General features: G+C 38.5%; 1 protein-coding gene across 2 annotated transcripts in view; it reads right to left on the bottom strand.

The window, feature by feature from the left end:
- Positions 1-6,073, bottom strand: part of LYPD6B (LY6/PLAUR domain containing 6B) — a 222,122-nt gene extending 216,049 nt beyond the window's left edge. The window contains exon 1 of one of the 2 annotated variants that reach the window (XM_074215141.1): positions 6,010-6,073. The gene's annotated coding sequence lies outside the window, so the exon portion shown is untranslated. The remainder of the gene's footprint in view (positions 1-6,009) is intronic. The other variant, XM_074215140.1, reaches the window with a different exon arrangement.
- Between the last annotated feature and the right edge of the window lie 15,428 nt (positions 6,074-21,501).

The raw sequence follows: 21,501 nt of genomic DNA, 5'->3' as shown, positions 1-21,501 counted from the left end.
CTAAGAACTGATTTCTTCCAGTGAATGCTTTGTGGATGGACACTTAAATCTAATTTCCTATTTCTTTCAAGAGCACTTTTTTTTAGAACCATTCCTTCTGTCACCCAGGTTGGAACCCTCAGTCATCTAAGACTAGATGCTTCACTATCACCCAGCCCCATATACAGTCAGTTGTAATGCTGATTCTCTCTTCACAATATTTCTTATGTCTGCCTCTGCTTCTCCACTCACAGAACTATCAGCCTAGTTCAAGTTATCATCTCTTGCAAAAACAGTAACAATAGAAACTGGGTCTCCCTGACTCTCTCCAATCTCTTCCTTCCCCAATCTATCCCCTCCCCAGCTGCCAGAGGGATATTCCTTAAACACAAGCCTTAGCATGCATTCCAGTATTCAAAAAACTCCATGGGCTCCTGATGGCCACTATACAAAATCCTGTTTGGCATTTAAAGTCATTTAGAACCTTATGCCAACTTACCTCTCCCCTTATCACATTCTTCAGGAACTATACTAAATCACTGATTATTGCAATGACAGCTCAATGCACTGGAGACTTCATAGAAATGCAGGACATGGAAGTACATCAAAGATGTACACAGAATTTTTTTAACCTTCTGGAAGGCAGAGTAATCTTAGAAGGTCAAATACAAACCCAGTGAAGAGATTAGACTGTATGTATCCTTTATCCCCTCATCTTCTAGAGGAATAGATTAAAGGACCATGGATCATATCACATAGTTCAGCTTAACTTGGGGGAAAGCTAGAAAGGAATCAAGCATCAAATTGGAAATTCCTCTAGATGATCTGCTCCAAATAAATTGACCAAGACATTTGTCCATTCAATAAGCTATTCATTCTATCTCTTTTTTTTTCTTTGTTTGCAAGGCAATGGGGTTAAGTGACTTACCCAAGTTCAAAGAGCCAAGTAACTATTATATCTGAATCCAGATTTGAACTCAGGTCCCTCCTGACTCCAAGACTTTTGCTCTACCCACTGCAACACCTAGGTCCCCCTTTCTCTTTCTTCTTCTCCTTTGAGACAGCTAGGTAGCTCAGTGAATAAATCACTGGGAGTAAAGATAACCTGAGTTCAAATCAGATTTCAGACACTTACTAGCTGGGTAACCCTGGGCAAGTCACTTAATTTATTTTGCCTTAATATACCGGAGAAGGAAATGACAAGCCACTCTAGCATCCTTGCCAAAAGGGTCCATAATGGTGTCAGAGTCAGACCTGACCCAAAGGGAAGATGTTCTATATATCAGAGGTGAAAGTCATTACAGATCTACCATTATCCTGGCTTGAACACACTCCCTGCTAAATTGGCTTTTTTGATGTTCTTCACACAGGACATTCCATGTCTCACATCTGTGGCTTTGAACACTCTGCCTCCCCACCCCAATACATGGATTACATACCTTTCTGACTTCAATTCATCAGAAAAACAGCCAGTGTTTACTAAGCACCCACTATACACTCCTTTCTCATTTCAATTTAGCAGAAAACCAGCCAGTCTTTACTAAGCACCCACTATACACTCCTTTCTCACTTCAATTCACCAGAAAACCAATGTTTACTAAGTACCTACTATATATATTCCTTTCTCACTTTAATCCCTCAGTATTTATTAAGCATCTTCTAAATACTCCTTTCTCACTTCAATTCATCAGAAAATCAACCAGTATTTCTTAAGCACCTCCTATAGATTCCTTTCTCACTTTAATCCCTCAGAATTTATTAAGCATCTACTATATACCAGGCACTGTGCCAAGGACTGGGGATACAAAGAAAGATAAGAAACAAGAAGTTTACAGTCTAATATGGGGGACAACATGCAAAAAAAACTATGAATGAACAAGTTATGTATTAGATAAAAGATAAAAGGAAAACATAGGAGGAAGGAAAGAGAAAGAAGAAGAAGCATTTACATAAGACCCTACAAAGTACTGCCCAAATTTTACAGTTGAGGAAACTGAGGAACACCAAAATTAAGTGACTTGACCAAGATCATATAGCTAGGAAGTTTCTGAAGTCTGGATTTGAATTCAGGTCTTCTTTACTCTAGGCCCAGTAGACTCACTATATAGGGAAGACACTAGAATGAAGTGGGATTCAGAAAGACTTCTTGTAGGAGATAAGACTTTAGCTGGGACTTGTTTGAAAGAAGACAAGGAATCCAGAGAAGCTAAGAAATGGAAATTAAATGGGAAAAAATTCCAGATGTGCGAAACAGCCATTGAAAATTACTGGATTCTAGAGGTGGAGTGTTATTCTTGTGTTTGAGGAACAATAGGAAGTCAATTCCCCTGGTTGTAGGATATAAGGAGAAGAAAAAGGTATAAAAAAAGACTGGAAATGTAGAAAAAAGGCAGATTATGAAGGTTTTTTAAAAGCCAAAAAAGAGGATTTTATATTTGAGCTTGAATATTCTTTTTTTCTTTCAAGTTTTTGCAAGGCAAATGGGGTTAAGTGGCTTGCCCAAGGCCACACAGATAGGTAATTATTAAGTGTCTGAGGCCAGATTTGAACTCAGGTACTCCTGACTCCAGGGCTGGTGCTCTATCCACTGAGCCACCTGCTGCCCCTTGAGCTTGAATATTATAGGGAGCCACAGGAGTTGTTTGAAATGGGGGATGATCAGATATGAACTTTGGGAAGCTCAATTTGACAACTAAATGAAAGAAGAACTGAAATGGGGAGAGAATTGAGGTATTGAGACCAGCCCAATTCTAGGTAATAAGAAGGACCCTCATCAGAGTGGTGGTAGTGTCAGAGGAAAGAAAAAGATTTTTACAAAAAAGATATCTGGAAGGTAGAATCAATTGCTGTTATAGCTCAGTCATGTCTGATTCTTCATGATACCATTCTGGATTTTCTTGGCAGGAATAGTAGAGTGGTTTGCCTCTCCTTCTCTAGCTTATTTTAGAAATGAAGACTTGAAGTAAAGTTAAATGACTCAGCCAGGGTCATACAACTAGTATATTCCTGAGGCTAGATTTGAACTCAAGAAGATAAGTCTTTCTCCCTCTAGGTTCTGTGCTCTATTCACTGAATCAGCTACCTGCCTAGAATTATCATGACTTGGCAACTGATTAGATGTCAGAGGGGAGCTGTTTAAAAGAAAGACAGAGAGACAGAGTCAGAGACAGACAACAGAGAGAGAATACTTAAATTTCAAGCATGGAACCAAGGAGGAGAGTAATGTCCTCAACTGTAAGGCAAGTCTTGGGGGGAAAAAGATGAGTTTAGTTTCGATATACTGAGTGTCTGATGTGCGCAGGATTCCAGGTTTGAGATATCCAAGAGGCAATTGGAGATTTGGAATTGGTAATCAAGACATTAGGGATGGGTAAAGTGATCTGAGAATCATCTGTAGAGAGAGAGAGACAGAGAGATACTATGTCTATCTGTGTATTTTCTCCCATACCCCCCAAAAAATATAAGTTCTCTGAGGGCAGAAATGACTTCATTTTTTGTCTTTGAATTCCTGGCACACAAAAGCAATACTTGGCAAATAGTAAATGCTTAATAAATATTAGTTAAATTAAGTCATTTAACCCTTCCATTCTTTGACCTACTTATCAGGTTGAGAAAAATTAAGAATTCAAAAAATAAAAAAACACGGCCTTGAAATATATAGTTTATAGGTTCTTTGTATATAAGGTATATGTTGGGCTTTGGGGAGGGGGGTGTGTGAAGGCATAGAAGCACTTAACCACTATTCCCACTTTCCCCAGCCAAGAAGAATATAATACTCCCTTATTCAACTGAAAGGATCAGTAATTTGGTGAGTATGGGTAGTCTCTCCGTAGCATAAGTCCACCATCTGACAAGCCAGTCTTTACTAGTTGTCCTGGTATTTTGAAATAATCCTTTGCTCTATGGCTAACCTTCTGGTGATTAGTCACTCTACTAGCCTTGTCCTCAGATGAGAGATGCACAGTCCATCACTAGGAACTTTGCTCAAGGCCTTTCCAGCTTCATAGGACCAGCCAGAGCTTGTGTTCTGCTGACACAGCCTCTGCAAATCCAAGTTCAGGAACCTCCATACCAGAAGGAAGCATCAAGTGAGGATGTGAATGTTGGCAGAGACAGGACTTTAATAAACTTTAAATAAACACTTGTTAATGAACTGATGAGAGGCATTAGTAGTAAAGAGATACTCATTAGAGTGTTGATCTCAAAATCAGGAAGACATGTGTTCAAGTCCTGTCTCTGACACAATCTGGTTGTGTGACACTGAGTAAGTCATTTAACCTATTTTAGGCAACTGTCTTAGTCAATGGTTCTTAACTCTTTTGTGTCATGGATTCCTTCTGAGGCAACCCCTTCTGAGAAGAATGTATTTAAATGGGAAAAATTACATACACATAAGAAATATTGTTATATCAACAATATTGAAATATTGTTACTAAAAATTTTTTTCAAAACTAGCTCACAGACATCAAATTAAGGACCTCTGGTCTGTTACAAAAAGATGCCAACTTGCAATGACAGAGGAAATCACTTTTCAAACAAAAACACCGGTCCAGTCTTTATCCTGATAGTATTTTTTAGATATGGAAGTCCTTCAAACAGCAGCTTGACATCAAGTGTTTCTTTTGCATGGTCAAGCAATGAAAGTAATGCCAAAAAAAAAAGTCATTTGTCCAAGAAAGACAGTATGACAGTACTTTTTGATCTCATGTTACTTATGAGTCGCAAGGTGGTGGTCAAGGATTTGGGGGGAAAGTAGGCACTTAAAGACTTATCTATCTCCTTCATCCAGATTCATGCCCTTTAATACCCTGGAGTGGCTTCAAATCTTCCCCCAAAAGAAAAAAAAACCTGCCCTTCCAAAGTAGTTACCAATTGTACCACCCACCCAACCACCCAGGTTTTTTTCCTTCCTGAGCAAGCAATATGGGCATTGGCAGGTGGGGATGAGGAACTAGTCATGGAGGATCACTGATGAATATGGTGTTCCCAGAATACCACAAGTCTCAAAAAAATAAACAAAAAAAACCCCTTCAATTTTCAGGCAAAGAATTTAAGATAAAAAGATCATTTATTTGGAGTTGATATTTTACCCCCCGGGGCCTGGGTCTAGGAGAGAAGGAAGCACAATACTAATAGTTTGTTGAATCGGAAATCATTTAATTCAACTCCCTGATTTTATATAAGAGGAAACTGAGACCCAGAAAGGTTAACCGATTTGTCAAAGGTTATCCAGGTCATTAGACAATGGAAAAGTCAGGATTTGAAATCTGGGATCCCTCTACCTGTTGCCCTCCCCGCCCCCCCCCCCAAGATTTCGAATGATCTTAAGGGTCCTTCAGTTCTATGCTATAAAGTACATTTAATCTAAAAAAAATGTTAAAGTAATCACTTGCTCTACCACAGTCTCCATCTACAATAAAATGACCAAAGCAAGTGAAGGACCACAAAGAATGAAACCCCACTGGGAGGCCAATTTACATTTCACAGAGGGCCCTGCAGGAGCTCCAGAAACTCTCTCAGCTCCAACTCAGAACCATCTCCCCTCACCCCCCACCCTCCGCTACCCTCCAGAGGCGCGGCCGGGGAGTCCCTCTTCCCCACCCCCACCCCCGGGGGTCCATCCATCCCTTTCCAAAAGTTCGGTTCGGCTCCACTGGTGCTGCCCAGCCCGCAGCCAGCCATGCCCCGCCTGCCGGGGCGAGCCACAGCGGCCTCGCTGTCCCCGCTGCGCCCGGCTCCGGCGGTGCAGCCCGAGCCTCCTCCGCAGCCTCAGCCCGGGTCTTCCTTCAGGCAGCCGGCCCGGGCCTCCGGGGAGCCCGGGGAGCCCGCACAGCCCCGCACACCTTTCCAACCTGGTCTGCTCCACAGCCGGTGGCTCAGACCCGGAGCGCGCGGGTGGAGGAGCGCGGGGCCGGGGCCCGGCCGGAGGAAGCTGAACCAGCGGCTGACCGCGAGGCCCGAAAGAAGGGGCGCTTTCCTCGCTCCCCGAGCCGAGCAGCCCCACCTCCTGTAGCTCCCCGGGTCGCTCACCTGAGCCCCCCGCGGCGGCTCCTCGGGCCCCCTCCGGGCCGCTCCCAGCTCGCTCTCGGGGCTCCCCAGCGCGCCCCAGGACAGGACGCGGTCTGGGCTGCAGAGAGCAAGAGTGGGGCGGGCGGGGCAGGGGGAGGGCAAGGCGGGGCGGGGCTGGGGGGCACCTTGCCTCACCTGGGGCGGGCTGGGCCTGGAGCCCAGGGAGGGTAAGGGAGGAGACGGGAAGGCGAGAGGAAGGAGGCGGAGGCAGGTAAACCCCAAACTGCCCCTAAGGGAATCCGTCTCCTTTGGCTCCTCACTTGGAGCTGCCCTTTGGCAAAGGGCAACCGCGGCGGAGAGGCTGTGGGCTCTGCACAGCCAGTGGGAAGGTCTTCGTTTTGAGTCCTGAGATTTTTCAATTCCGTGGGCATTCGGGGACCAAGAGTGCTTTCCCGGACCTTTGCAAGGGCAGTACGTGAACGTGAGAGGTGGGGCTGGTGGATTCTTAGTCCTAGAAGCCTGAATCCGGGTTTTGACCCAGGGACCAGCTCTCGGTCTGTGACTTTGTTCAAGTGACTTAACTTTCTGTGTCTCCCTTTCTCCACCTATGAAGTGGAGACAGTCACACTCCTATAATGGATCGCACAGGACGGGTGTGAGATATATCCAGTCAGTCAGCAACCACTTATTAATCACTTACTGTGTACCAGCAAAATAGCCTGGGGGGAAACAAACAAAAAAAAAAAAAAACCAGAACGCCAACTTTCAAGGAACTCATATTCTAAGGTTATGTACATAATATGTCAACAGTGCTCTGTAAATTTTTTTAGCATCATATAAATTTAATGTATAAATGTTTTAAAATAGCCTGCTGGATGGAGAGAACTGTCCTAAGAATTGGAAAGACCTGGATTCAAGTTCTTCTTCTGATACTATTAGTTATGTGACCTTGGGCAAGTCCCTTTCCTCTTAATTATATATCCCAGACAATTCTTTTAAAATTATAAATTGCAGAACAAATGACTGCATTGTTGAAGGAATTTTCTCAGAGTTCCTTTTACCAATGAAATCATAGGTCAATGGGGGGGGGGGGGTTAAAGCAAATCCTAGAATTTATTGTCATTCTAAACTAGTTACATTTTACTGGAAATTTAGCAAAACTACTTAATTCCAGAGTAATCTAGATTTGCTCACTCCTAATTCTTCTATTAGACCACACCTTCTTCCTTTAGTCCAGTGACATTTACTAAAGTTTTTAAACCTTTAACTTAAAGTCCTAGATTTTAAACTCAGAAGGCAGCTGGGGGACTGGAGTCAGAAAGACCTGACTTGAAATGTGATCTCAGACATTTACTAACTGTGGGACCCTAGACAAATCACTTCATGCTGTTTGCCTCAGTTTCCTTATCTGTAAAATGAACTAGAGAAAGAAAACCAGTCCCTTATCTTTGCCAATAAAGCCCCATATGGGATTAGAAAGAGTTAGACACAACTGAGCAACAAGGGCAAGGATCAAATTTTATCTTTCCTTAGTATTCCTCACCCTCACACAACATACTAATCTATGTATGAAAATATAGACTAATCCCTGTCACCAAAACAGTATCTTGCATTCAAATAACATGTTCAATTTTTCAGTGTACTTTCACAAACAGTTCAGTCAATTCTAATGAGAAACTTTTAAGTAAAATAGAAAGATATTAATAAATTAAGGGACATTTCAAGTTTACCATTCAATAATTCAGTTATTGTAGAGATTAATAAACAAGACACAGAGAAATCAAAAGACAACAGTGGATATAGTATTAAATCAAAAATTAGGAAAACTCATCTTTTTGAATTCAAATTTGGCATCAGATCCTTACTAGTTGTGTGACCCTGAGCAAGTCACTTAACACTGCAAACCAGTCTGGTATCTCTACCAAGAAAACCCCAAATTAGGTCACAAAGAGTTGGGTATCACTGAAATGACTCAACAATAGAGAGATTTAGGGATTGTCCAATGTCATACAATTAAGTCCACGCTCTTGATTCTCTGCTCTTTTCACAATTCTACATATTCCCTATGCCTCCTTAATTCAAGCCCTTTGTTTATGGGCTGTATAACCAAATGAGATTGGGCTACCCCCAATTCACCTAGTATGCCTCATCTTGCTGATTTCATTGGACAGGTCTCTGACTGGTAGATGGGAAAGAACCTGAGAAGTGAATTGCTCTGCTGTATTATTGCAATAGAGAGAGAAGGAATAGAAATAGCAAACTGCTAACAATTGGTAAAACAACATGCGGGGCAGGCACTTAGGGGATCATTTGCAATGAATCAGCCCATCCTTAGTATTTGTTGCTTTCTGTTACTTACTTACAATCTTGTAACTGCTTGTGCTGAGACAATCTTTTTGCTGCCCATGATCTTGGCAGCAATGGAAGTGCCTGCTAAGTGTGAATGCCACCCAAATAGGACTGAGAATTGGTCAGGATTGCACAAGTTCTCCTCCCAGCCCTTGGTTGGGCATGTTTCTTCATTTTACTTTATCCCCAACAAGAAACTCTCAGAATCTCAAATCTAGATCTTTCCTCTCAGATATGATTCCTTCTTTTTTTTTTCACTTGGAGATTCTCTCTTTGTTTTTAATAGTACTTTATTTTTTTCCCAATTGCATGTCAAAACAATTTTAGCAGTCATTTTTACAAGATTTTGAAAACCAAATTTTTCTCACTCCCCTTCCCCTTTCTGAAAAATAGTAGGCAATTTGATAGAGATTATACATGTGCTATCATATAAGCCATATTTCCATGTTAGTCACCTATAAAAGAGGAAACATGGAAAGAAATAAAAAAGAATGCTTCAATCTTCATTCAGAATCCATCAGTGCTTTATCTAGATGTGGATAGCATTTTTCTTCTTGAATGTTTTGTACTTGTCTTGGATCATTGTGTTGCTGAGAACTACATCAGTCCAAAATGTTGCTGATACAAGGTTTTCCTAGTTCTGCTCATTTCACTTTGTATCAATATAAGTCTTTCCAGGTTTTTCTGAAATCTGCCTGTTCATCATTTCTTATTGAACAATAGTTTTCCATTATATTCACAAACCACAGCGTATTCAGCCATTCCCCAATTGATGGGAATTCCTTCAATTTCTGATATTTTGCCACCATGAAAAGGGCTGCTATACATATTTTTCTTTGTTTTGGTCCTTTCCCTTCTTTATGATCTCTTTGGGATACAGAGCTAGTAGTGGTATTAATGGATCAAAGGGTATGCACAGTTTTATTGTCCTTTGACCATAGTTCCAAATTGATCTCCAGAGTGTTTGGATCAGTTCACAACTCCACAAAAAGTGCATTAGTCTTCCAATTTTCCCAGTTATTTGATTGTGATGAAATGTTGTTCTGTTATAAGAAATGATGAACAGGATGCTCTCAATTAAAAAAGAAAACCTTACATGAGCAAATGGGAAATGTACTATAACCAAAGTAATAGCAATGTTTGATGTAGCTGTAAATAATTTACCTTTTCTCAGCATTGCTGTGATCCAAGACAACTCTGAAGGACACATGAGCTGATGTTGTATGACTACAGATTGATACATATTTTTTATTTTTATTTTTCTTGAGGTTTCCCTTTTCTTGGGGTGGGGTAAGGGATTATGTTTACTCTTGAAACATGACTATTTGACAAATTGTCAAAGGATATGCAAAGGCAATTTACAGATGAGGAAATAAAAGCTATCCATAGACATATGAAAAATCATGACTTATTAGAAAAATGCAAATTAAAGCATCTCTGTGGTAACACCTCACACATCTCAGACTGGCCAATGTGACCAGAAAGGACAATGATCAATGTTGGAAGGGATGTGGGAAATCTGGGACACTAATGCATTGCTGGTGGAGCTGTGAACTCATCCAACCTTTCTGGAGACCAATTTGAAATTATGCCCAAAGGGCAATAAAAATGTGCATACCCTCTGATCCAGCAATACCACTACCAGGTCTATACCTTGAAGAGATCATGAAAAAGGGTAAAAACATCACTTGTACAAAAAATATTCATAGCAGCTCTATTTGTGGTATCAAAGAATTGGAAATTGAGTGAATGTCCATCAACTGGGGAATGGCTGAACAAATTGTGGTATATGTCATGGAACACTATGGTTTTATTAGAAACCAGGAGGGATGGGAATTCAGAGAAGCCTGGAGGGATTTGCATGAACTGATGCCGAGCAAGATGAATAGAACTAGAAGAATATGGACTTGATGATCAACCTTAATGGACTTGCTCATTTCATAAGTGCAACAATCAGGGACAATTGGGGATATTGAAGATGGAGAATATATATCTGTATCCAGAGAAAAAATTGTGGAGTTTGAACAAAGACTATATTACCTTTAATTTTTAAAAAACCCTGTTATTAATCATATTTTTTCTTTAGGATATGATTTCTCTCTCAATACATTCAATTTAGATCAATGTATAGCATGGAAACAATGTAAAGACTAACAGACTGCCTTCTGTAGGGGGTGGGAGGAGGGCAGCAAGATTTGGGGGAAAATTATAAAATTCAAAAGTAAATAAATTTATTTTAAACATTAAAAAAAGAAACATGACTGTTATGGTAATGTTTTATCATGACCACACATTTCTATATAAGATAACTTGTTTTCTCAATAAGGGGAACTGGGATGTGAGGAAGGGAAAGAATTTGGAACTCAAGGTTTTAAAAATAAATTTTGAAACTTGTTTTTGCATGTAATCTGGGAAAATAAAACAAAATAATTAAATACATAAAAGTTTATTTCCCAGCTTTCTGCTTTCTTCTAATTTGATTGCATTGGTTTTGTTTGTGCAAAAGCTTTTTTAATTTAATACAAGTAAAATTATCTATTTTATAATTTGTAATGCTCTCTATCTCTTGTTTGTTCATGAACCTGTACCTCACTTAAGTTCTCTAAGAATTTGGATGTTGGAGCAGCTAGGTGGTACAGTGGATAGAGTACCTGCCCTAGAGTCAGGTGTACCTGAGTTCAAATCTGTCCTCAGACACTTAATAATTGCCTAGCTGTGTGATTTTGAGCAACTCACTTAACCCCATTGCCTTAAACAAATTTAAAAATATTAAAAATAAAAAAGAATTTGAATGTTATACCTCTTGGTGCATATATATAAATATAAATATTTTGCATTGATATTCCTTCATTGTCTATGGTACCTTTTAACAAGATGTGATTTCCTTCCTTATCTTTTTTTTAATTGGGTCTATTTTTAATTTTATTTTATCTGAGATTAAGATTGCTACTCCCTTTGTTTTTTTTACTTGAGGCATAATGGATACTGCTCCAGTCCCTTACCTTTACTCTGTATTTGTCTCTCTGTTTCAAGTGTGTTTCTTGAAAACATCAAGTTGTAGGATTCTGGGTTTTGATCCACTCTACTATCATCTTTCATTGTGGGAGAGGTCATCCCCTTCACATTTCTAGTTATGATTATTAACTTTATATTTCCCTTCATTCTATTTTTCTTCCTATTTGTTTCTCTCTCTCCTTTTACTCTTTTAATCCTCAACAGTATTTTGTTTCTGTCTACCACCTCCTGTGATCTGTCTGCTCTTCTCTCAGTCCTTACCCTGCCCATGATAGCACATGTATAACCCTCCTACTTCCCTTCTGGGTAAGATAGATTTCTATATTCAATTTATTGTGTATATTATTCCTTCCTTGAGCTAATATTGATGAGAGTTCAACAATGTCCATCACCAACCCTTTGATTTTTCATGCTGCTGTGATAAGCTTTTCATGTCTCATCGTGTGAAATAATTTACCCCATTCTACCTCTCTCTCTTTTTTTTTAGATTTTCCAAGGTAATAGGCTTAAGTGGCTTGCCCAAGGCAACACGGCTAGGTAATTATTAAGTGTCTGAGGTCGGATTTGAACCCAGGTACTCCTGACTCCAAGGCTAGTGCTCTATTCACTGTGCCACCTAGCTTCCCCTCTACCTCTCTCTTCCTTCTGTACCCATCTTTCTCATCACCTAATTATTTTTAATGTCATTCCCTGAAATTTACTTTATACACACACACACATATACATATATCCTCTGTCTATGTATATTTCTTCTAGCTGTACTATTAGTGGTGCAATTTTAAAGAATTACAAGTATCATCTTTCCATGAAGGGATATAGATAGTTCATATTCATTAAATTTCTTATGTTTTCTTTTCTCTTTTTCCCTTTTTTAAGCTTCTCTTTTGTCTTGATATTGGAGGTCAAATTTTTATTCAACTCTCCTTCTGAAAAGTTGAAATCTTCTATTTCATTGAATGACTTTTTTTTAACTTGGAATATCATACTTGATTTCACTGGGCAAGTAATTTCTTGATTATATTCCTAATTTTTTTGTTTTCTGTAATACCATGTTCCATGACTTTCAGTCATTTAATGTTGTAGCTACTAAATCCTGTATAATCCTGATTGTGACTCCCTGCTATTTGAATTGTTTCTTCCTGGCCACTTGCAATAATTTTTTTTTCATCTGATAATTCTGTAATTTGGCTACATTTGGAGTTCTTATTTTGGGATCTCTTTCCTGAGGTGATCTATGGATTCTTTCAATGCCTACTTTTCCCTCTGGTTCCAGATTATTGGGACAGGTTTCCTTGGAGGCTGTCCAGGTTTTCCTTTTGATTATGATTTTTAGGTAGTCCAATGATTCTGACATTGTCTCTTCTGGATCTGTTTTCCAGGTCAGTTGTTTTTCCAATGAGGTTTTTTTTTTACATTTTCTTTTATTTTTTCATTTTTAAAAAAAAATTTCTTTGATGGATTCTAGCTATTATTAGCTTTCACTTGTCTAATTCTAATTTTTAAGGAGTTGTTTTCCTCAGGTTTTGTACCTCCTTTTACCTTTGGTCAATTGTACTTTTGTTTTAGGGTTTTTTGCAAGGCAAATGGATTTAAGTGGCTTGCCCAAGGCCACACAACTAGGTAATTATTATCTGAGGTCACTTTTGAACTCAGGTACTCCTGACTCCAGGGCTGGTCCTGTATCCACTGCATCAATTATACTTTATAAGGAGTTGTTCAGCGAATTTTTGAATCTCCGATTCCATTTGGTCAAGTCTACTTTTTAAGTAGTTTTCTTTTTCCTACTCTGTTGACTTTTTCCCCATAATTCTCTTGCATCATTTTCATTTCTTTTCTCAATTTATCTTCTGCTTCTCTTGTATGATTTTTAAACTTCTTTTTGAGCTCACCCATGAGTTCTTTCTGGACTTGAAACAACATCCCAATTTTTGGTGTTTCACCTCTTGGTATTTTGACATTGTTGTCCTCTTCTGAGCTTGTGTCTTGATCTTCCCTGTCACCATAGTAACTTTTATGGTCAGATTCTTTTTTGTTGGTTGGGGTTTTTTTTTTTTTTGCTCATCTTTTTTTGACTTTTTAAACTTTCTTTTAAATTTGAACTCAGTTCCCTAGGTGGAAAGCGAACTATCTCAGGCCTTCTATGTTTGGGGTTTCAGGTCTTATCTGTGCAACACTGATGTTACTCTGAGACCTATGGGTACCCTTGTGTCTGGTACTGTGCTGAGGGGGTGGGGTGGGGAGTTACTGGCTCTGCTGGAGGGGCTCTGTCAAATTCCCCGAGCTAGGGGCCTAGTGCTTGTGTTTGACATGTGCTGAGGCCAGTGGGGTGTTTCTGCATTTCCTGGGGGCCACGCTGAAGTGGTCTGGCTACTGGAAGCTGCCTCTTTGTCCAGGGCTATGTTGTGGTGTTTCTCAGAACTGTAGTTTGCCCATTCTCCTAGCTATACTGAGGCACATACTGGTGCCTAATATTGGTGTTTGCCTGCTCCATCAAAGTGGGGCTCAGGGTATCCCCTGGTTTACTGAGGTGGTGCTTGCTGCTAGTTTGCTGGACACTTCCTGTCTTAGACTGTGCTTTCCTTTTACCCAAGTGAGATAGACCTTTCTTGATCTTCCAAGTTTCTTGGGTTAAGAGATAGCTTATGCTACTTCTGATGCTCCAAAATTTGTTTTGGAGAGCTATTTTATAGTTGTTGGAGGTGAATATGGGAGAGTAATGGTGATTTACTATTTACTCTGCCATCTTTTTTCTGATTCCTTCTTTAGGTATATACTGAGTAAGTTTGTAAACACAGTGCCAAGCTAAGAGTGGGAAGGAGGACCTGATAGAAAACAGTGATCTGCTTCACCAGGATATTTTGCAAATTCATTAATTCCAGGAAGTCATTTTATTCATTACTATACTTTATTCATTCAGCATTAATCCTCTGCCTACAAAACTACAAAATCTTCTTTTGGCACCCTTAATTTTTCCCCCTTTCTGCCTTCATTAGTCTCAAATAAATGGAAGCTGTCATTTGGGTCGCCACACCACCAAAAAAAAAAAATCACATGTATTTGATTACACTGAATTATTTTGAGGAAACATTGAACCATTAAGTTATTTTGAGGAAACAACTACCTTGTGTTTTGCTTAGACTAATATGAAAATTAGTTTACATATATTAATCAAAATATTTTTCAAATAATATTATATGACTTCTAATCAAAGAATACTATCTTAATTTCTGAAGAATTTAAGCTACAAGTTATTCAAAAGACAATGATAAGGTTAATGGTAGATATGAGTAGGATGCAAACTATTTTTATTGAAGAATCATATAGGAAAACCAGCATCAAAGATGTCATCATAGAAATGAATGACCAGAAAAGGAAGTGAACTCATTCCATAGGAAGAACAAGTGAAAACCAGTAGGTAATTGTTTATGTGCATATCATCTTTCATACAGTTGCCAAAGTACTTTTCCTAAGGTGGAGCCTAAAAAAGAACTAAAGGATTTTTATTTTATTTTTAAAAAATGTTTTCTTTAAGAAAATAGTAACCATTCTCTGCTTGTGTAGAATTTGCAACAAGGTACTCCAACTATTTAGAGATTTCATTTACTATTTCCCCTTTTCATAGAATAAACTTCTTTAAATAAACCCCAAGGAAACTTGGGGCAGCTAGGTGGTGTAGTGGATAAAGCACTGGCCTTGGAGTCAGGAATACCTGGGTTCAAATCTGGTCTCAGACACTTAATAATTACCTGGCTGTGTGGCCTTGAGCAAGCCACTTAACCCCATTTGCCTTGCAAAAACCTAAAAAAAAGTAAACCTCAAGGAATGGTACCCCCTTTTTTGTACTAGGATTTTATGTCAAGCATTTTTAGAAATAAATGGATGGTCTATGAACATTTGGAAATATTTTCTGAAAGAGTGGTTTTAATAATGTTTGATATAACAAGATTTGTCATTTGAATTCCAACAAAGATACAAATATACTAAAAAAATGAATTATACAGAGTTGGGAGATCTCAGTTCTGCTATCAGTTTTTTGACTGTGCTACTTTGAACAAATGACTTCCCTTCTTCAGGTCTCAGTTTTCTTCTTTGTTAAAAAGAAGGGGACTGAACTAGATAATCCTTAAAAGGTGTCTTCCAGCTTTGATAGTTTGATTCCACATTCTGGATGCTTAACAAAAAATTCAAAAAGACAGTTTTCCAAGAAATGTAGATTGATATTTTTTTCTTTTTAAGTTTTCATTAAAATAAATCTTTGGTGAGGAACTTGTACATTTACTTGCCTGCTATGTATTTAGGGAATGTCATGTACTATACACAACTTCCACTTGGACAGAGTTGATTATGTGTGCTTTTTTGCTTTTCTTAAACTAAAAGGTTAAAGTATCAAGTTTTTTAGCACTTTTTGCCTCTTGAGGAAAAAGGGAATATACTTTGCTTTCCAATATTATTCAAAGCAGTTTTTTTAGGTTTTTGCAAGGTAGTGGCGTAAGGTGACTTGCCCAAGATCACATAGCTAGGTAATTATTGTCCGAGTTCAAATCCTCCCTACTCCAAGGGCCATACTCTATCCACTGCCCCACCTAGCTGCCCCAAAAGCAATGGGGTTTTTTTTTTTTTGGCATAAATGGCTAAATGACTCTGATTTACTATGCCCTAGTGTTGGGAACTTGTTAAACAGGTATAACACTTCTTTTAGGAATTATTCTCAGCGTTAAGTGTGATTATTGTGTCTCTGATTTCATATATGGGAAAATGACTGATCTTACATAATGAAATACTCACAGGACTTTGAAAGCACACCAAAGGAAGGCTAAATGTAAACTTTAAATTAGAATAAGAGGCTATTATGGGCAAGATATGCAAATCAGTTTGAAATTCTTTTTGCTACAGTGATTCTGAGGGTGTGGCCATATGCAACACCTCCAATTTAATCTGTAAAAGTTTTTTATTGCAAAATAATTATTAAAAAGAAATTTTAGATTAGTCCAGAACCCCTAGTCTATTATCATTCCCTCTCTTGTCCAAGAAGTATCAGAGGAATGCCAATAATTAATACTCCAGAAAGAGTAACGATTGTCATTTATTTCACAGATAAATGGGAAAACTTGTATGAAGAAGAGTAAAATAATCAGAACCAAAAGAATGTTATTCACTCACATCTGAAATTGTGACCCCATTTAAGGTTTTCTTAGCAAAAATAATGGAGTGGTTTGCCATGTCCTTCTCCAATTCATTTTACAGATGAGGAAATGGAAACCAACAGGATTAAGTGACTTTCTCAGGGTCAACAACTAATAACTGAGGCAGGATTTGAACTCAGGAAGATGTTGCTTTCTGATTCCAGGTCTGCTCTACCACTGTGCCACCTAGTGGCCAAATAAAATAGTACACACCATAAAGAAAAAACAAAGTTGACTAACAGAAAAACCAATGAAAAAAATTTCTAAAAAAATACTGAAACACCCTTCTTACAGAGAAATGGGAGAATAATAGCCCAGATATTATATGCATTTTCAGATACTATCTCTGTAGTGGATTCTCTTTTTCATTAATTGTCTTTGTCACAAGAAAGGTTCAAACTGAAGAGTATGGGTATGAAAAATGACTGATAGCAAGAACAAGAGACACCAATAAAAGTTTTTTTTTTAAATACTCCAATGCTTTCCTCTTGCCTCTAGGATAAAACAAAAACTTTACTGGATTGGTATTCACAAATTATTCATTACACATTCTACATTCTTGCCTGACTTGCTTTTTTGCCTTCCTCTAAACAAAAAAATCTGAGAGCAGGAAGGAGCCTTGGCTGCCATATAGTCTAATGCATACATGAAAGAATTTCTCACTAGCATGCCAGACAATGGTTTTTCAGCCTCTGCTTGAAGACTCCTGAGAACCCAGGACCCCTGGAGGGGGTTCCTTAACCTTCCAGAAAGCCCTCAAGATAAGTATCATGTCCAGTTTCCTCCTCTAACACTTAAGTCCAGCAGTACCAGGGAATCATCCTTTCATATAATAACTTTTCAAATACTTGGAGACAGCTATTATTGTCCCTTGCTAAATCTGCCCACTTTTTTCAATGGATCCTCATGTGATGTGGACTCAAGGGCCTTCACTAACCTGGATGCTCTGCTCTGGATACTCTCTGGCTTATCTCCATGCCTTTGCATAGGTTAAACCCCTATGTAGAATACAATATCTTTCTCTTCCTCTCTGCCTCTTAGACTCCCTAGAGTCTTTCAAAACCTCCTTTCTATAGGAAGCCTATTATGATCCCCTATTGTTAGTACCCTCCCAGCAAAATTATTTCTACTTTGTATATATATTTTTGTATTTACTTTGCTGGACATATTATTCCCTATTCCTCATGTCCCAGTAGAACACAGCTGCCTGAGAATAAGGACTATTTTGTTTTTATAATCCCAAGCCTAAGGATAGTATCTAGAACATAGTAGGAATTTTAATAAATGCCCTGTTGATTTAATGACTAAAAACCAAAATGATAAAAAAAACCAAACACATAAAACTCAAAAATTTACAAAGTTCATTTCTTAAGTAACTTCATTTGATCCTTACAAAAACCCAAAAAGTTATGTTTTTCTTTTCAGGCAATCAAGGATAAGTGACTTGCCCAGGGTCTCACAACTGATAAGTAACTGAGGTCAAATTTGTTCAAGCCCTCCTGACTCCAGGACCACTACTCTATCCACTGCCCCACCTAGCTACCCCAATGAGTTATGACAGGTATTCAATCATATCAATTGTGTAGCATTCTTTAGGACCCCATTTGGGATTTTTCTTAGCAGAGATACTGGAGGGATTTGCCATTCTTTCTTTTGTCCATTTTAGAGATGAGGAACTGAGACAAATAAAGTAAGCAACTTGCCCAGGGTCCCCCAGCTAATAACTGTCTGAGGAGAGATTTGAACTCAGGAAGATGAGTCTTCCTGACTCCAGGTCCAGCGCTCCTTCTACTGTACCATCCAGCTGCCCCTGGGAAGATAAAAGTATCCCTATTTCACAGATCCGTTCAAGTATCAAAATAAGTTTACAGAGGAGGAAACTGAAGCTCAAAGAGTCTAAACACATTGTTATGTAGTAAAGGATCAGAAAATAGGAATTCAAACAGAGGTATCTGCTGATTGCAAGTCCAACATTTCCCACTGTCCCACTCACTAAGATCTTTCTTGGAGTCAGCCATGTTGCCTATACAGCAAATTACAAGTGGAGCCATCATGTCCAGTGTCTTGGTTAGTCCCACATGCAAGTCCTGTTCTAAGGTGAGAGTGGGCATAGACACTTCTCAAGGAACGGGTATAGACAGAGGTGAGCTGGATCCAGTTCAAATTGCCTCATGAGAATTTTCAGTGTACGCAGTTATACTTTGATAATTGACAAACATACAAATCAGGGCATGCTTTATTGTTTTGTTCATTGTCTAAACATATAAAATGATAGAGAAAAGGTTAATAATGAAAATTAAGCTATAACCTAAAAATGTCACAGGTGCATTCTCTCCCCATCTCCCCCAAAGTGTTTTCTTAAACATGTATCTGATCACTACTGTGAAGACAAACATGGATGCTGATGTTCATATTGTCTATAGAAGCTGACAACCTAATGCCACCTACAGAAATCTATAAACTCAGTATTCATTGATTCTCTATCTCTTCTCAGAAATCCTCTAGATATTCATTCCTGAAGTAGGACAACGGGCTGGTGGAATTCATCATTGGCTTTCAGTCTTTTTTTCTTAATTGAATGTGTTTGTGTGTGATATGATTGGTATGATTATTTTACCAAAAGTCAGAAGCAAAATGGGATGTGATCGGATTCATCATCATGTCAGAGCTAAGAGGTTAGACAGGAGGCAGCAGTTATTGTTATTAGGTTGAAAATGGGGGTGACTATTATCAGAGAACTCTAGAAACTTTTCCCATGTCTCATAATTAGCTAATCATATGAATAAAAACTAGTACCCAGGATCTCAGACTTTTTTATATTGCAGTCTATTCTATTCCTAAGACATTTTCACCCCAGGGTAGCATAATAGACAGAGGAAGAAACAAGTCAGTTGGTTCTTCCATTGACAACATGAAGGGCTTGGACAAGATGACCTCTGAGACCACCACACCCCTACAAAGAATAAACCATTCATCTATGATCCTATGATCAAAAGTTAAGAAAAACATTGATTTCTTTAAAGCAGAGGAACTCTGAAAGTGACAATTTTTAATAAGTTCGGAAAGGAAGTCTATTAGACCACTTTAAAATAAGAAAATAGAACTGGAAGATATTAGATGTCGTTCAGTTCAATTTCTTCATTTTACAGATCAACAACTAAGGTCAGCCCAGAAGTCAGGTAATTTATCTAAGGTTACACTTATGCACAGTCTTATGATTTTCTCTGTGTAGAAAACTTCTGGTATGGAGATTCCTTCTACCAATGCAAAACAGGAAATTCTTTGCAGCTTTCAGTCTTAAGAGAATTATCTGAAATACTATTGCCCAAGGTCAAACAACCAGTGTGGATCTTAACTCTCAGATCCACTTGCAATTCATTATACCAGTGTACCAATATACTCTACTATTCTTCATATGAGCATAAATAAATTTGCACAGACATATGTCTGAAAAAAGTCATACCACGTATTAACATAAATACCTTGAAAAGCAAGACAATATTAAGGACCTTATTTTTGAGTCAATGCCACACTTTTAATAAACATGGTTTTTTGCAATGAGATAAATTTTCCTATATTGCTTACATTTGGTTATTGCCTAATTGCTTTAAATTGATTCCAGCAACAAATTTGGTTCTAATAAAAGGAAAAAGCTCAACTCAATGAACATTATTAAGTGCCTACAATAATTTGTGTTTGTGTTACAAAGGTAGAAAATCTATTTTTTTTGTTTTTACAATTTTCAAAGTGGCTAAAATGGAAAATGTAAAATATTTATGCTTATTAATGTTTTTGTTTTATTCTTCTTCCAAACTAAAATGTTCAAATTATTATATTAAATAAAAGTCATGACTTACTAAGGGTACTGTGTGATATTTATATTAAAGGACTAGAATATCATCTCATACCAGCCTAGTCCACATGTATCTACTTCTACCACCTTTCCAACTCCTTTTGTTATTGTTCAGTTGTTTCCAGTTGTGTCCAATTCTTTGTGACCCTCTTTGGAGTTTTCTTGGCAGAAACATAAAAGTAGTTTGCCATTTCCTTCTCCAGCTCATTTTACAAAGAAACAAATTGAGGCAAGTGACTTGCCCATACCCCACGTACATGTCTGAGACTTGAAGAAAGATGAGCCTTTCTGATTCCAGGAGAATGGCACTACCTCCTGAGCATCCTAGCTGCCCCTACTTTTTGTCATCTCCTAACTAGCTGGGGTGGGGGGAGCTATGCTACTGTCCTACTGGTGAAGGGTAGAGATTCTAAAGGATGTAGAATTCATCATGAATATTTTTTTAAATGGACGATGGATGACAGTCTAAATAGTTTTTTGCAAGGCAATGGGGTTAAGTGACTTGTCCAAGGACACACAGCTAGGTAATTATTAATTGTCTGAGACCAGATTTGAACTCAGATCCTCCTGACTCCAGGGCCCGTGCTCTATCCACTGTGCCACCTAGCTGCCCCAAGACAGTCTAAATATTGAGACAGGGAGTGTGGTACCTTGCTGAGAAATATTCCTAACAGAAAACTTACAATCAAGAAAAAATCAGGAACCCTTTGTAAGTAAATGGTTATGTCCTGGCCCTACCAAACTTTTCAGCATAGGAAAAATGTGGGAAGTCAGTTGTTTCTATTAGAGAGTCTTCTTTGTAAATCTTAGGAAGAAGAAAGTGCCAGAGGGAAGTCAGAATCTCATGGTTCAGGATGCCTTTGTAGAGCACATTTCAATCTGATGTGTCACTCTGGCGCTACATCCTACTTCTCTGTGATTTATGGTATATATAAGACAAATTGCAAGACTTGACCTGACATGAATAATAGAATTAAACCTGCCACTTATCCAGTGCCAATGCAAACATCGCTCATAATTATCTTTGCTGATGACTGGTCCAGTCCCACTTTTCCTATGGGTATTCTAACTTTGGAGTGTTGCTTCCAAGAAAGAGCCCAAGCAGAGCTCAGA

Source organism: Macrotis lagotis, chromosome 1 (genome assembly GCF_037893015.1).
Source record: "Macrotis lagotis isolate mMagLag1 chromosome 1, bilby.v1.9.chrom.fasta, whole genome shotgun sequence".
Classification (NCBI taxonomy): domain Eukaryota; kingdom Metazoa; phylum Chordata; class Mammalia; order Peramelemorphia; family Peramelidae; genus Macrotis; species Macrotis lagotis.
The sequence above is the reverse complement of the archived record's forward strand: the minus strand, read 5'-3'. Positions and strand labels throughout refer to the sequence as shown.